Here is a 15521-nt window from a genome sequence, read left to right as displayed (position 1 = left end):
GGGAGGGTAGAGATGAAGGAATGCTCAGGAAGAGTGCCCATCCCTACTGAGCATCCCTTGGGCAGATAGAGAAAACTGCAGGAAGTCTTTGGTGACTGTCCTGGCAACTGGAAACCCACCTGCCCATCATCTTGGGATGCTGTATGACTCTGTAAAGCTTGTTCGGGCTCTGTGGTGTGTTTCCTTCTCTTCACAGCTCCATCAGGGATCAGTGTCCCATGGGGTTAGAGCTGCAAAGATGTAGGGCCTTTGCTGGCAACTACTGCTGCATTTCTCATCACTACACACATAAATAAAACAGGGGACACTCTCAAAGCCCCTGGCTCCTTCCCTTCTCAGCAGCTCTCCACTGGGAGGATGGATGTGTCTGTGAGATGCGAGTGCTTGAAAACCTGCCCGAAACCAAAATGTTTCCCATGTTAGGGAGCCAAAAGAGGCTAAATGGCCAGTGCTGTCCTGGGACTAGCCAGCCCTGAGTGCTATTCCTGAGAAAAGGCAAGGTTAGGGAAGAAACCCAGCCGGGATGTATGCTAGAGGCCACGTGGGTGCAGGTGGGCTGGGGAAGGCTAGGAGGGGAAACAAATGCCCAGTCCATGTCCAGCATCCCGTGTACGCCAGGCACATCTTCTCCATCACAGCCACTTGGTGCAGGAGCTGCTCTGCTCTGAGCTGGCCTGGGGACAGCTGCATTGGGGGTATCTGTGACTCCCATCCCATGAAAACCAAGGGGTGAGCAGTAACCTGATCACTGCCTGTGCTGGGGAAGGCCAAACAGGGCAAGTTGCACCGGGGGTAGGTGGGGGTAGAAATGGTGAAAGGATGCTTCAGTCCCACCAAGGGCTGCTGCCACCGCCCTGGAGGAGAGGGTGTTGTCCACTGCCACCGGGGATATGCCTGCAAGCCCCCCGAGGTCTTGCTGTGGTCTCTCTGGGGTGGCACCTGAAGGCTGCAAGGAGCATGGGGCTATATATGACCCCTGATCATTTTATGCAGGTGCTTTTCTGTGTGTCCAGCTGCCCACTGTGCCACCCTCCCACTGCAAGGGGCCCTGGAGAAGCCCTCCAGGCACCCCAGGAGGTGTGTGTGCTGCTCAGGGAAGCAAGGAGTGCAAGGAGGTGCCACCCCCAACCTCCCACAGAGTTCAGCATGTCTCCTGAATCACAGCAAGGAAATTCAAACTATGCTCAGGGCACAAGAGTTCAGAACAAACCCCAAGTCCCCAGCCAGCCATAAAAGTCTGGCCAAGATGAGCAACATGAAAACTAAACATTCAGGCGAGCAATGGATCTCGAGTCAGCTCAGTTCTGCTTCCCCAATGAGCTGCAGTCTGGGGTCAGCCCATGATGGATCTCTGTAGGGTCCTGCATGGGAACTGCAGCTCCTGGGGTGGTGCAGGCAGCTGAGTCCCCTATGCACCCCTCGAGGCTGGTCAAGGCTGGGACAGAGCCAAGGGAAGGACAGGGGCCTGACCCTGATCTCTGAGCTCTGGAAGTCCCACTGAGATGCAGCCAGCATTTTCCCCTCCAACCTTTACCAAAACCTGGACATATGGAGAGCCCTGAGCTGATACTGCCTGTATATCTCTCTGGCTTTCAGGTTGCTGCAGGGGCTATAGGGGACATATTCCCAAGATACAGTGAGAGAGGTTGGAAAGTGTCCAGCAAAGCAAAAACAGGGGAGCTGCCTGAAGTCAGCTTCAGGACAGAGAACGGGCAGTATGAGGTGCCCCCATGCTCCTCATCGTCCTCACTCCTGCTGAGGGGTTTGCTCCCCATCCTGCCTCTCCCTGCTGCCTTTCTTCCCTCCTTTCTGCATTTCTTGTTGTTGAGATCCTTTTTAGCTGCTTGGAATTGCCCTGGGCTTGGAGAATCTCCCTTCCCCTAAATCCGTGCAGTTGTGTGCAGCCCGCAGCAGCAGGCGCAATGGGTGCAGCAATGCTGGCAGAGCCCCAATGCTGTGTCAGACCCTTCCCCAGGGTGGGGACTTGATCCTCATGTGAACTCCCTGCCGCCCACCAATTCCCCTTCTGTTTTGCATACAGCTGCTGCTCACAAATGGACTTTCTGAGATGGAAACATCTGTCAGCTTTTTGGTGTGGAAAAGCACGTGAAAACCTGCAATGATGGGCTGCCTGTGAGGCTCATTCGCTCCCTGGGTCCCCTGCCACAGGAGTAAAGGGCTTTGCCTCAGCTGTGGGAGCCCCGGGCTGGACGGCCAGTGACTCCCTGCAGAGCAAAGTGGTTCCCAGGGCTCCTACCTGGCCACAGGCACTAGGGTCTGGGGCATGTTTGAAGCCAGAGTTCAGTCTGAATATCAGAATAGTCTACAGTGGAGCATCTTTGGCATCCATGGCTCAGCTGTGCCCATTGGGTTCCCTCCACCCTCCTGTTTGTGGCTGCATCCTCTCTGCAGGATGAAGGCTCTCATGAGGAGAAAGAGGCCATGCAAAGAGCTCACCAGAGCCCCATTCCCAAGCCGAGGAGCAGCACTGGGCATCAGCAACTCAGGACAAGATCCCCCAGGCCCACTGGATCCTTCAAGCAAGCCTGCAAAGCTGACCAAGAAAGGGCTTGCCTGGGAAGGAAAGGCAGATGAGTGCAGTTCATGCCTCACCCTGCCTTGAAATGGAGAAGCGAGACCTGCCTGGTGCTGCTGCCCATGGTTTCCCAGCAGTTCGTTCATGAGCTGGGCTGCCTGCGATCAGGTCACCTGGCATGTAGCTCTGCAGAGCAACCTCTGGCCACCCCTATGAGGCTGTGCACATATTGGGGTGGGACCTCACATGCACAGAGGCTGCAGGAACACCAGCCAAGCCTTCTGAGAGCATGTGGGCTGCCAGGGTCCATCTGGGAGGTCAAAAGCAGCAGGAGCCCAGGAATTCAGGAGAAGAATGTATTGGTTGTTTGATTTTTCAGTAATATGTCATGAGTTGTGGTGAAATCCTGTTTGCAAAGTGCTGAGCTTGTTGTGAGAGCTGGGAGCCACCCATGCATGGAGGCAAGCAGGGGAAAACCCACAGCACATTCCTGTGTCTCCTGGACAGACAGCTCTGTGCCTCTTCTGCTCGCAGCTCTTATTCTCCCAGCTTGGAAGGGAATTGCTCCAGGGACATGTAGTGAGACCAGGGATGGACTCAGGAACCCCAGGGCATGGGGTACCAGTAAGTCCCCTTGCACAATGGGCAATAGACCTGCAGCAGGAACAGAGCCCGCTCCTACCTGAAACATCTCCCCAGCATTGCCCCTGAGCTCCTCAGATCATATTTCCAGCAAACTCCCACTCATTTTTTGGGGCCCATATGAAGAAACAAGAACCCCTTCCCCAGTTTTCAGAGGGTGCTGAGGAAAACCAGCCCTGCTGGGCAAGGAGCCTGCACCAAGAGCAGGAGCAGGAGGAGCCAGAAGACTAATATGTTTTTAAGTGGGGATGTCACTTACAAGCCTGAATCAATGCTCCCATTTCCCCAGGGTCCCCAGTAGTGACATTTACACTGCACATTTTTTGGAAGGAGCCCAAGCAGTTAGGAGGACGGGAGCCAGTTAAAGGCCGAGCAGGAAGGCAGCCAGGCTGCTGGGACGGTCCCAGCCATGTGCCACAAGGCCCTGGGGAGGAGGACAGCCCAGCCCTCGTCCCACAGCCTTGTCCCACAGCCTGGGGCATGTGGCACCACCGTCCCATTGCTGATGTCCTGGTGGGACAGCTGAAGTGAACCACCCTTTGCTGTGAAGAGGCATTTCTGCAAGGCACAGAGGAGTTTTTGTACAGCTGTGGCTTCATGGCAGCACATCTCAGCCTTGACAAAGCTGTGTGACATGATGGAGCAGGAAGGAGATGACCCAGGTTCAGGATGGGGCTGCAAGGAGCTCTGAGAGCTGGAAAGGGCAGGGGCTGCCACGGGAATGGGAACTGCATGTTTCTACAAAGTGGTGTCCAGGGTGACTCCTTATTGCACAAGTGGGCTTTCGCCAAGCCACCCTGAATACAAACACCCACCTCTGCTGGGACACTCAGCTGCCTACAATCCCTGGTCTGTTTTGGATATTTGCACCCACCATGCTCAGACTGAGATAGCCAGGGCATGCTGGCTGCCACAGCCCAAGCAAGCTGAGGAACAGTGTGGCTGCTGTCCCACCCACCCACCTCCAAAATTCCCCACCGCAAATGGCTGGTTTGCTTTTGCAGATGGCTTTTCCCAAGGGACACCCACCGCAGGGTGCTGGATCCCTACTCGGGCTGCATCCTCCCTGCCCCATCACGCAGAAAATCTCCTGGAGAAAAGAGCTGGGGAGTGGCTGCTTCTTAGAAACTCTGCTTAGGACCTCGTTCCCCTCTTTCCTTGAGCTGCCACAGCTCTCGCAATAAATCAGAGGATTTTCCCAGCACAGTACTCCCGCTGCCAGACCACAGCACTCTGCTTGTGCTTTTCTCTCTTGTTCCCGCTTACTTCCCTCCTGTTTGCTTTTCTGTGGCCTTTGCTCTGAAGCCAACTCCCTTTTTTGTTGGGGGTGCATCAGCCGTGGTCTCTCAGAGCCCTGTTCACTGCATCTCCCATCACTGCATGTGAGTTTGCAAGGTTGAGGTTGGGAAATGCAGGTGGTGTCCCAAAGCTGTGCCCACTGGCACAGACGCCTGGCTCCAAGTAGGCATTTCCAGGAACAGTGGCTAAATTGTCCAGTTTTGGCTTTGATCCCCATGAGCTTTTCACCTGGTTTTGAGGCATTTGGGGTACCCTCCACGTCCAGTCCAGTGTGTCTGATGGCAGCGGGGCAGGGCGCCACAATGAGGGGGCTGGATGTCACTGAGGCTGTCCCACAGCTTCATAAGCAAATGTCCCCATCTTTCTTATCGGCCCCTTTTAAGTACGAAAAGGCTGCAATAAGGTCTCCTTGGAGCCTCCTCTTCTCCATACTCAACACCCCGACTCTCTCAGCCTGTCCTCCCAGCAGAGCTGTTACAGCCTCAGCTCATCTTGGTGGCCTTCTCTGGATATATGTGCTCCTGGCACATTGCATTGGGGAAAGTGTACAGGTCAGCTAAGGTGAGGACCCGGTCATGTCCTGACACTCCCTGCTCCCGAGCTTTGTCACTGGAGAGAGAAACCAAAGAGTCAGGAGGGAGATCCCTGTAGCTCAGAGGGCACAAGAGGAAAACTTGGAACTAAAAGCCCCCCATCAGCTCAGAGCCTATGAGGCCCCTCCAAAATCCGAGCTTTGCTAGCAGCAAAGCAGTGCAGATAAGGAAAGGTGGCTGCAGCAGCTTCTCTGGAGGACAGCACCTTGCAAAGCAAAGCCTGACCATGAGGGCTCCACCAGTTGCATTCTGCTCCCACAAGAAGTCGTTCCCAATATCTACCTGTATCTGTGATGACAGGATACAGAAGCAAACCAATCTGTTGCCCAAGGTTCCTCCCATGTAGAGGGACAGGAGGCAGATGTGTCTTGGAACTGCGTTTGGCTTTCATCCCTTGGGAAGGGCTCTGACAGAGCATGATGGAAACCAGATCAGTCCCTGGTCCTGCATGGGTGGGTGGGAGTGGGTTCTTTGCTCAATCTGCCCCAGCTCCATGCCAGCACCATGCTCAGCAGAGGGGAGGATTTGGCTGTCTCATCCCATGGACCATTAATAATTCCATCTTGGGAAGTGGCTCACACGTGCCCTGGGCTTGCATGTCTTCTCCTCCCACAGTGGGTCAACTCAACCTGGACAGTCTGACCCAGACCCGTTGACATGTCCATGAGCGGATCTGGTCTCCCCTTCCCCAGGACCTGCAGGGTACCTGCTCATCAGCATTTCTGAGGGACCTGGCAAAAAAGGACCTCCCTTACCCTGCCCAGGGCTCCTCCCTTGCTGCAGCTCTGCAATTTGAATGAAACCCAGGTGGAAACAGCCCAAGAAACTCAGACATCTTCAGGAAGACACAACATGAGGGGCCCTGTGCAATGAGTTGGTGGACATGGTGGTGAGACACTGCAACAGAGAGAGGAAAATCCACCCGAGACTCCAAAACAGCTTCAGATTCTTGGAAAGCCAGCAAGATGTGAAAGAAAAAGGAGATGCAGGCAAATAGGGAATACTGGATATTTGCTATTAAATAGCAAAGCAAAGCAAACCAGTCAGTCTTTCCATTCCACTCGGTGTCCTGCTCATTTGGCCTGCCTTTTCATTGCAAATTGGGATGAAAATAGGTCTTATTTGCTGCAAGACTTCTCACACTTTCCCATTTAGAGATAAGTGTTAATATTCATTGATGCTGAACTGATTAAAAGCAAATAATCTCTGATGGTGGCTTCTGAGTGGTGTTTCGCATTCTCGTGATTCCCAAGAGAATCCACACACGTAATTAAGGAAGACTGCAGAGCATCAAGAGAGGGAAGTAATTGTTCGCCTCTATATGGCACTTGTGGGGACCACTTCTGAATTAATTGTGTCCAATTTTGGGGCCCCCAGTACAAGAGTGATACTGACAAACCAGAAAGAGCCCAGCGGTGAGTCTCTGAGATGGTTAGGGGCCTTGAACACAGGACACATGAGGAGAGGGTGAGAAAACTGGGTTTCTCCAGCCTGGAGAAGATGAAGAGTGGACCTGGCAGCCAGCTGTCTTCACATCCCTAATCGGAGTGCATACAGACAGCAGCAATGGTCTCTTTTCACAGGTGCACAGCAAAAGGACAAGCAGCAACAGACACAAGTCACAAACAGGGAAATTCTGATGAGATTTAACAAAAAATATGCTTCAGCAAGAGGGTGGCCGGACCCTAGAATAGTGACCCAGTGAGGCTGAGGGATCTCCATCCTTAGAGGTGCTCTGGTCACAGTCCTCAGCAAATCAATCTATTTTGCTCCCAGTCATAGCAGGGCTTGGGACCAGAGACCTTCAGAGGTGCCTCTAAACCTTGTGTTTTGAGAACACCGGCCTTGCTCAGGGGAGTGTTAAAAGGACTTGCTTCTCCTACTCCTACTCCTACTCCTACTCCTACTCCTACTCCTACTCCTACTCCTACTCCTACTCCTACTCCTACTCTTCATGGCCTGTGAACCTCCCAGGGGCCAGGACTCACAGGTGGCATAAGAGGGAGTCCTCTCTGGGAGCATCCCACCAACAACTTTTGGGTGGAAGAGTCCAGACTGATACCACCTTGCCTGGAGATTTGGGCCGTGACTCCCTGGTTGTGTATCTGGCTAGTCACAGCTGCAGCCCCAGGCCAAATCCTGGTCTCAAGACTAGAAAAACAGTTGAATTCATTCACATGACTCATCCTAGAGAAAAGGGGCCAGTACCCAAGAGTCCCATGTAGAAAAATGTCCTTGATGCTGGGCTACAGCCAAGTGCTTCCTCAGTTTCCCAACAGCTTTGCCTTGTGTATTTACAGCTGCTCTTTGGTGTCTTTGCTGCACAGTGGCTTGTTCAGGCAAAAAAAAGGGAGAGGGTTTCTACCCAGCCTTGCCAGGAGGTTGTCCTCAAGACAGAAAAAGGGTTGAACATGACTTTTGTCTGTTTCCTAATCACAGTCTTTAGCCAGAAGACATGGCAACCCTCAGCTCCAAGGGTCCAGGGCTGAGGGCTGTCAGGCAGACAAGGAAAGGACACAGACTCAACAAGGGTAGGCAGTAAATGCAGTCACATCCCCCCATCCTGCTCATACGTGAGATCTTCCTGCCTACCTGCAAGGCACCATGTCCTACACAGGGCCGGCCACACTCTGCACAGCCCCATCCCTCCCTGGGAGGGCTGGCATCAGGCCATGGGGCAGCCAAGCCTGCACCGGCCTTTGAGCTCGTCTTTGCACCCTGGGAGTGCAGCTCCAGACCAGCTGCAGACAGGCACAAACCCCTGAAAGGGTGAGACAGTCACTGCCCAGACACGTCCCCACTCGCTGGAGGTTGGTCACTGTCTGGAATTGCAGAAATGAAGCCTGAATGCACAGATTCCTGGTAGGAGCTGCTTTCAGCCAGCACATGGCTGTTTGCAGATGTGGGGAGACAGGAAACATCTGCATTGTTGAAGGTGGTGGGGCCTCTGTAAACACAGAATACATTCATTAAACAGTCTATTTCCATTCCCCATCTGCCAGTGGGTGCCAAGTGGACCTTCGCTCAGGTGGAATGAGCAAAGCTTTGCAGGGTCCCCTCCAACGTCACACCTTGGGACCTCACACACCTCAGCCAAGTAGGTCTGGCAGGGTTCAGCCCCAAACCAGGACCAGCACCCCACCGTGCAGGGTGTGGGGCTCAGGGTGCTTCCTGTGCACCAACCCTTGGTCCTGGCACACCCCAAATTGGACAAGGTTGGGCTCTGCAGCTGGTTCCTTCCATGAGGGACATGGTTACTGATACGCGGTGAGTGCACAGATGGACAGATGTCCCCACTGCTCCTATGTGGCCAGTGGGCAGTGGCCTCACCTTTAGCATCCTACAACAAGAAAACACATGCACAGGCTGTTTTGTGCCATCGTTCACAAAGGAGACAGCCACACCAGAAAGAAAGGCATTTTGTTTGCTTTCTTCTTTGGTCCTGGTTTTACTCTGTAATGGAGCAGGAAAAGGTTCCAACACCAAGCACTATCACAGTTCCAGTAAATGTCTCTTTTCCTCCCAGGATGGTTACTGCTGTCTTTAATACCATCTGGGAGTTGGTCAGACAGAGAGAGATGTAGATGAAGTTCCCAGGGACATGGTTTAGTAGTGGACTTGACAGTGTTAGGTTAATGATTGGACTTGAAAAAAGTCTTTGTTTTTTTCCAACCAAAATGATGCTATGATGCTATGATTTGCTTATGGAAATTTCATGGCAAGGGGGAAATGGGACAAGGGAGGTGAAGAAGAAAGTTTTACTGAAGACATCATGTTTTGGACTTTGCTTTCCTCAGGATTCCTGCAAGCTCAGGTAAATGGTTAAAAGGACTTTTGAAGGAATTGCGCATCTTAAGGCAAAACAAAGATAATGGCTGCATCAAGTATAAACCAGACTGGCCTGTTGGTCACCCTGCCATCATGGCACCAACGATTCACACCCTCTGGGCTGAGTTTCTCCATCACAGCTCCATGCACTCCCTCTCAGGAATCCCTGCGGATGCTCCAAATTTGAACTCCCTATCCCAGACTGTCTGTCTGCAGAGGAGCAATGAAGCAGAGGGGTGGCTGCATGGTGTGTGCTGTTCACCTCTCCAGAGATAAATGGAGGACTGTCACTGCTAAACTAAATTAACCTTGAAAAATTAATGTCACAACTGACTGCAGCAATTAATTGCTTTTAATGAGCTGCTTCACTCAGGTTGATGTGTGAAGGTCCTGGAGGAAATCAGTACCTACTGCATGTGTACCCAATAACTGCTGATTGTTAGGAACTGGCAGCCACCTCCCAACCCTTTCCCAGTAGAAAATTCCCACATTTGTGGCACCAGTTTTCTGCACACAGGTTTATAAGCCCAAGTGCTCAGATGAAGGCTCCTGAGCCCAATGTTTTGCTGGTGTGCCACTGATTTTCAGAACAGAAAACACAGTTATTTTTAAACAGATGTTGAGGAAGGACAAAGCATAACAGCATTTTTGTGTCAAATCCCCAGAAAAAGGGCAAACAAACAGTGTTGGAGCTGCAGCTTGGTGCAAGGATGTACATCATCTCCACAACTCTGCTACCACATCTAAGGAGGGTCAGGCACTACAGCCAGGACCAAGCCCTACCAGGACCCCATGCTGTGACCCTCTAAGGGACTCTGCCGGGGACAGGGAGAGCAGTGTGGGCTGGCTCGGAGCAGGCTCCCTGAGCCACTGCACACTCCAGCTGCTCTTGGCCCATAGCTCCTGCTCAGGTGGATCAGCTTCCCTGGGATATACTCTGCCACACTGTCCTGGGGTCTCTGCTCTGCTGGGAGATCCCTCCCTGCCATCCAGCCAAGCTTGTGTTGCTGAAAAAAAGCAACAGCCTTGATCCTGGAGTTATGGAGAGATACCAGGCACTGCTGGGTCTCTACAGCTATCTGAAAGGAGGTTGTGGCATGGAGATCTCTGCTCTCAAGGAACAAGCGACAGGATGAGAGGAAACGGCCTCAAGTTGCACCAGGGGAGGTTGAGGCTGGACCTTGGGAACAATTTCTCCCCAGAAAGGGCTATCAGGCATTGGAACAGGCTGCCCAGGGTGGAGTCACCAGCCCTGGAGGGGTTGAACAGATGCAGATATGAGGTTCTCAGGGACATGGGTTAATGCCAGAGTTAGGTTATGGTTGGACTCAAACTTAAGGGTCTCTTCCAACCAAAATGATTCTACGATTCTATATGGAGCACTCTGCAGAAGACCTTGCGCTTGCTCCCTCTGCCTCCACTGTGCCCCAGCAAGTGGAATCCAAAGCACATTAGAGTCTCACAATGGTTTGGGGTTGCTAGAGGACAGGCCTGTCCTGCCACCCTTCCAGGTGGGACATCACATCAGCTGCAAGTACCCATGCTGTTCCTCCTTCCTGCGAGGAGTCAGTATGACACCATCACCTCGTTTCAGGGAATTCACAGGCCCGTGCAGCCCCTGGCATTGCTCTGCGGTCAGTCTAAATCCACTTGCAGGCTGCAGAGCAGCTCAGATGGATGCTGGACCAGATTTTTGGCTCATCTTCCCCAGCTTGGGTCTGCAGTTCCTCACTCCCACGCTGCATTTCCCTGTTGTACTATCTCTACCTCTGCACCCCATCAGGGGCCTCATGCCAGACTCTGAAGGTTGTCACTGTTTCTCGCTATGTCCATTGGAGGCAAGGCTCCTCTGAAATCACATCCTACACCCAGATATGTCTCAACTCCAGAGGCTCCTGTCCCTGGGGTTTTGCTTTGGGGTCAACACGCAGCAGCACTGTTTTTCAGGTACACATGACTCAGGGCTGCAAGATTTGTTTTTACAAAAACACTGTGTAATCCCAAACCTTGCATTTTGCCATTTGCAGGCCCAGTTTTGAACAAAAATTATTTCTAATTCTTTCCCTGGGACTCCCTTCTGACTGTGGCATAAAGAAAATACTAATAAATCTAATGTGGCTTTATTTCAAGTGTAACCTCCTCTCATGCATGTCCTTGGCTTAGCACAAAGGCTCCCAATTTTCTGTTTTAAAAGTTATAACCCTATAAAACATCTCCTGTACCAAAAATTCAAACCAGATTAATTTTTACTTATTGACCACTGGAAGAACACCAATGTTTTATTTTCTTTTCCCTAGCATGGTTTGCTTAGCACCGAGAAGTCCCTGCTCTGCACTTACACCTAAGATCGTGCACATGGAGTATTCAAAACCCATCTATTTCTACTGGGTACTCCATAAACAGTGGGTATGGCATGTGGCTAAAATATTTGGAGAACGTTTTTCACAGTGAAAATGGCCTCATCCTGCACTGTCCAGCCACAGATATCAGGTCACAGATAGAAGAAGCAGAGGACATTGCACCAGGGCGAAAGTACCACATGTCAAGACGAGTTTCTTTCTAAAATCACCGTGTAGCTATCATCTACAAACTTGGAAGAGGTGCCATCAAAACCAGATTCCTCTAGTGTGGGGCAAACCTGGATGTAATTGAGCCTTGGAATCTGCTGCAGTGTCCAATTTTCATGCCAGAAGTGTCAGAGAGACAAGAAAAGCTATGGCAGGATGTTGTATGTTTTTGCTGTGATTTAGCAAGCAGCAGGAAAAAAATCTGTGCAACTATTTGAAATGGACTAAACCAAAATCCAGCCCATTTGTTTTTCAAAAGCTTAGTCATTTCCTGGACAGTATAATTAAAGAGGGATTGAAATGTTCAAAACCTACTCCAAATGTGGTAGATGTTGCAATGCTCCCTGAAGCTCTTTCTAAGTATGCACGTGCTTTGCAAGCAGAGTGGCTTGAAAAAGGACAAATCCTTCTAGGCTTGGCATTATTTGTGCTTTTCAAGAGTTGTTTGCCCACTGCACCACTTCCCCAGCACATATCTGTTTGGTTGGTGCTACCTCAGGTGCTTACAATAGGGATTTATTTGTCTGTGCAATGGGAAAGCCATGAAGGCTGGAGCACCCAGGTCTGAAAATTACTGTTATCACAGAATCCCAGACTGGTTGGGTTGAAGGGACCTCTGGAGATCACCCCGTCCAATCAACCCCTCTGCTACTGCAGGGTCACCAGGGCAGATCACACAGGGTCACATCCAGGCAGGTTTGAATGCCTCCAGAGGAGACTCCACACCCTGTTCCAGGGCTCTGGCACCTCCAAGGAAAGAAGTTCCTCCTCATACTCAGATGGAATTTCCTGTCTTTCAGTGTGTGCCTGTTGCCCATCACCCTGTCGTTGGGCACCACTGGGAAGAGTCTGGCCCATCCTCTTGACACCCATCCAGGAGATATTTATCAGCATTGATAAGATCTCTCAAGTCAATTCTTGATCAAAACTTGGTCTAGTACATCTTTCCAGCAGTTTTGACTTGCTTTACATCTAGAGAGGATCTAGAGAGGTGGTGGACACCTGCTGGTGACACAGCTGAGTGGCTTACGCATGCACACACATGAGGAACGGCTCATTAAAACCAACCCCTTCCCAACATCCCTATAGTGTTAAAACCAGGGGTTAGGGCTCCTCTCCAGGGCACTGCTGCTCCGGGCAAGTGCTTCTCCTCCCTCCTGGGATGCAGCACACTGTGGGGACCTGCACATCTCATCCCACACATCGCACCTTGACTTGACTCCTGCAGTCCCACCAGCTGCATGGCTCACAGCCCTGCAGATCTCAAAGGTTTCACGCCTGCAAAGAGCCCTCCTCTGCTGCATTTTGGAACCATACTTGTACCTCAAATAACCTGTGGTATGTGATTTTCCTATATTTTTTATGTCTTTTCTGTGTCGGACAATGGGGCTGAGCTCACACTGACAACTTTCTCTTGATGGCTGCCCTAGTGTGGATCTCTCTCTCTCCTTTCCCAGATTTTCTTGTAAGAATAAAATATTTTTGACATTTTAATGTCTGTGTTGAGGCTGGTAGGAAATGGTCAGCATATTCTAGCTGACTAGAGGCAGCAAACAGAACAGAATAGCTTAAGCCTCTGTGATAAAAGTGTCTTTTGCAAACATTTACAAAGCAATTCTCCCTTACTCAAGTTTTTTTCTGGTTCTTCTATCTTTATACCATAAGAAAATAATAATTTGGGCCTGTTATGATAATAAATAGGGATTTATGAATGATTTAGACTTTAGGCCCCTTGAGGCAGAGCATGTTTTCTATTCAGGGAGTTTAGGACCAGGAAAAAACAAAAAATCCCTTTGTTTGACCTCTTGTGTGTAATCACTTTGGTCCTGTATTGAACTTACAGTTTCTCTAATGGCCAAATGACACTCTCAGTGAGGCATTCAGAGGTGGGGACACCACAAGATGAAGCACCTGCCCTTCCTCCAGAAGGCTGTGCTTGGCTTTAGCTATCCATACCCCAGGTCCTCTTTCCACTAGGGCTTCAGCTCAGCACATTTCTCCCAGGGATGTCCTTCTCAGGGCTCCTACTGCCCCATGACCTGGGGACAAGACCTCTGCCAAGTGTTAATGACATGGAGCTCATTATCAGCAGGGCTGCCTCTGGGTACTGTCTCCAGCCCTTCAGCCTCCTTGGGCTGCCGTGGGTCCAACCCAGGTGGAGGTATGAAAAGCACCCAGCTGAGGCAGGCAAGTGTCTGCCTGGTAGCACCCTGTGACTCAGGAGCTTGCACCACCTCGACTGATACAACAGAGAGATCTAGAGGTGAATCTCGGGTGAATTCTGCCCACAGCAGATTTGCACCATGCTGGAAGACCCACTGGCTCCATCCATCAGTGTGTGAATCACTCCTGAACAGACTCTTGTCTTACTTTGCCCCAGACTTTCCCACCTGCATTTCTGGTTGGGGTGACCCCCCACTCAGGCACCCAAGACACCCTTCTGTGGCCTAGACAGCTCTGTCTGTAAATACAAGTCAATTTGCCCTGGGATTATGCAGAGACATTGACCCCCAAACCTCCTGGTAGCCTGGATGTCCATGAGACGTCTTGTTCCCCCAGCACTCCCTGAGCTCATCCATGGGCAGGCAGCTCCATTATGTGCTTCTCTCTCTTCACCACAGGTTCCCATCTGCCTTTCTGAAAGTCACCCATGCTTGATCCATCAGGATCTCCTCTGTTTTGTGTGGGTCCACCTCCCTGCTTTGCAGTGTTGGCTCCTGCTCTGACCATATCACAGTAGGGACCAGGGCTGTGAAGGTCCTTGGCTCCTTGCAGATGAGGACACCTTAGACCTGACCAGGAGGAGAGCAGGGGGGCTGGAAACAGGGTCAGCAACCAGGCAAAGCTTTTGCTCCTGGGGCAGCACAGACTTATGTGTCATTTAATTCCCCACAGGGCTTGGGGGATTGTGAGCATCTCTCCAAGCAGATTTCTCTCCAGACATGGAGGAAAGCCTGGAAGGGGGTAACCCAAACACCCCACAGACAGTTCCAGGGCCAATGTCCCTGTCTGTCTCTATTGCCACTGGGTATGGGATTCAGCCTGCCATCCTGGCCTCAGCAAGCCCTGACGAGGTGACAGCTCTAAGGGCTACAGCTGAGCAGCACCAGGAAAATCACTCCAGAACAGCAGTGCCAGGCTGCAGGTCTGCAGTGACCCATTAATCCATCCCTGGAGGGGGCTTCAAGTGGCATATGTGGAAGAAGGGAAAGCTCACTATGAGCTGCTGAAATGTCTGACACCACAGAGGTCTCAGGCAAAGAGGATGGGACGGCAATGGGGATGGGATGAACTCACCCCAGATACAGCAACAAGCCAAGGGGTCCTGGTTATGCCTGGGTTACACAGCCTGGAGATAAGCCCCCTCTGGTATGCTGGCTCTGCTAAATGCTCACACCATGTGTGCCCCATCAGTTGTCTGTGCCTTGGTGCCTCCAGAGCCCCGAGCACATTCTTCAGGATTTAATCACCCTGGTGAGGTGGGGGCAGGTTCCCAGGGCAGTGAGGGAGCCCAGCAGAGGGAGGAGAGGAGATGACTGCTCTGGAAGCGGAGCCTAACTGGTTTAGGTACTCCACATGGCCCTGGCTGGGTTATTTATAAGGGCTGAGGTCAGAATCTCTGGATCGAACACACTCATTTCTGTTGCATGTGCTAACAGATCCAGGGCTTCAGGGTCCTGAGATCAACTTCCAAATACAGCACCACCCCTTGAGGCACCAAGCCACACTGCCAGCCCCAGCTCACAACCTCCTGCTCGCTGGGACTCATACACAAAGGGGCCTCAGAGCCAGTGTGGGATTAGACCAGCTCATCGGGCAGCAGGAAAAGAGCCAGGACCTCAGCCCCAGCTGCCCTGTTCTCAGCACTGTCATGATCCTACCCGCAGGGATGGAAATCCGATTCCCCAAATTATTTTCTCCATGGTTCTCTTCCTAGAGGAGGGGACAGGAGTTCCACCATCCCTTCGCTCTATTTGGGACTTGGCCATGCATTGAAGAGCAGCTATCCATCACCTCCCCTGCATGACAGACTCTCACCACCCTCCTCCAGGCCAG

The sequence above is a fragment of the Streptopelia decaocto genome (genome assembly GCF_964273445.1).
Source record: "Streptopelia decaocto genome assembly, chromosome: 16".
Taxonomy (NCBI): Eukaryota; Metazoa; Chordata; class Aves; order Columbiformes; family Columbidae; genus Streptopelia; species Streptopelia decaocto.
Note: the sequence above shows the minus strand (reverse complement) of the source record.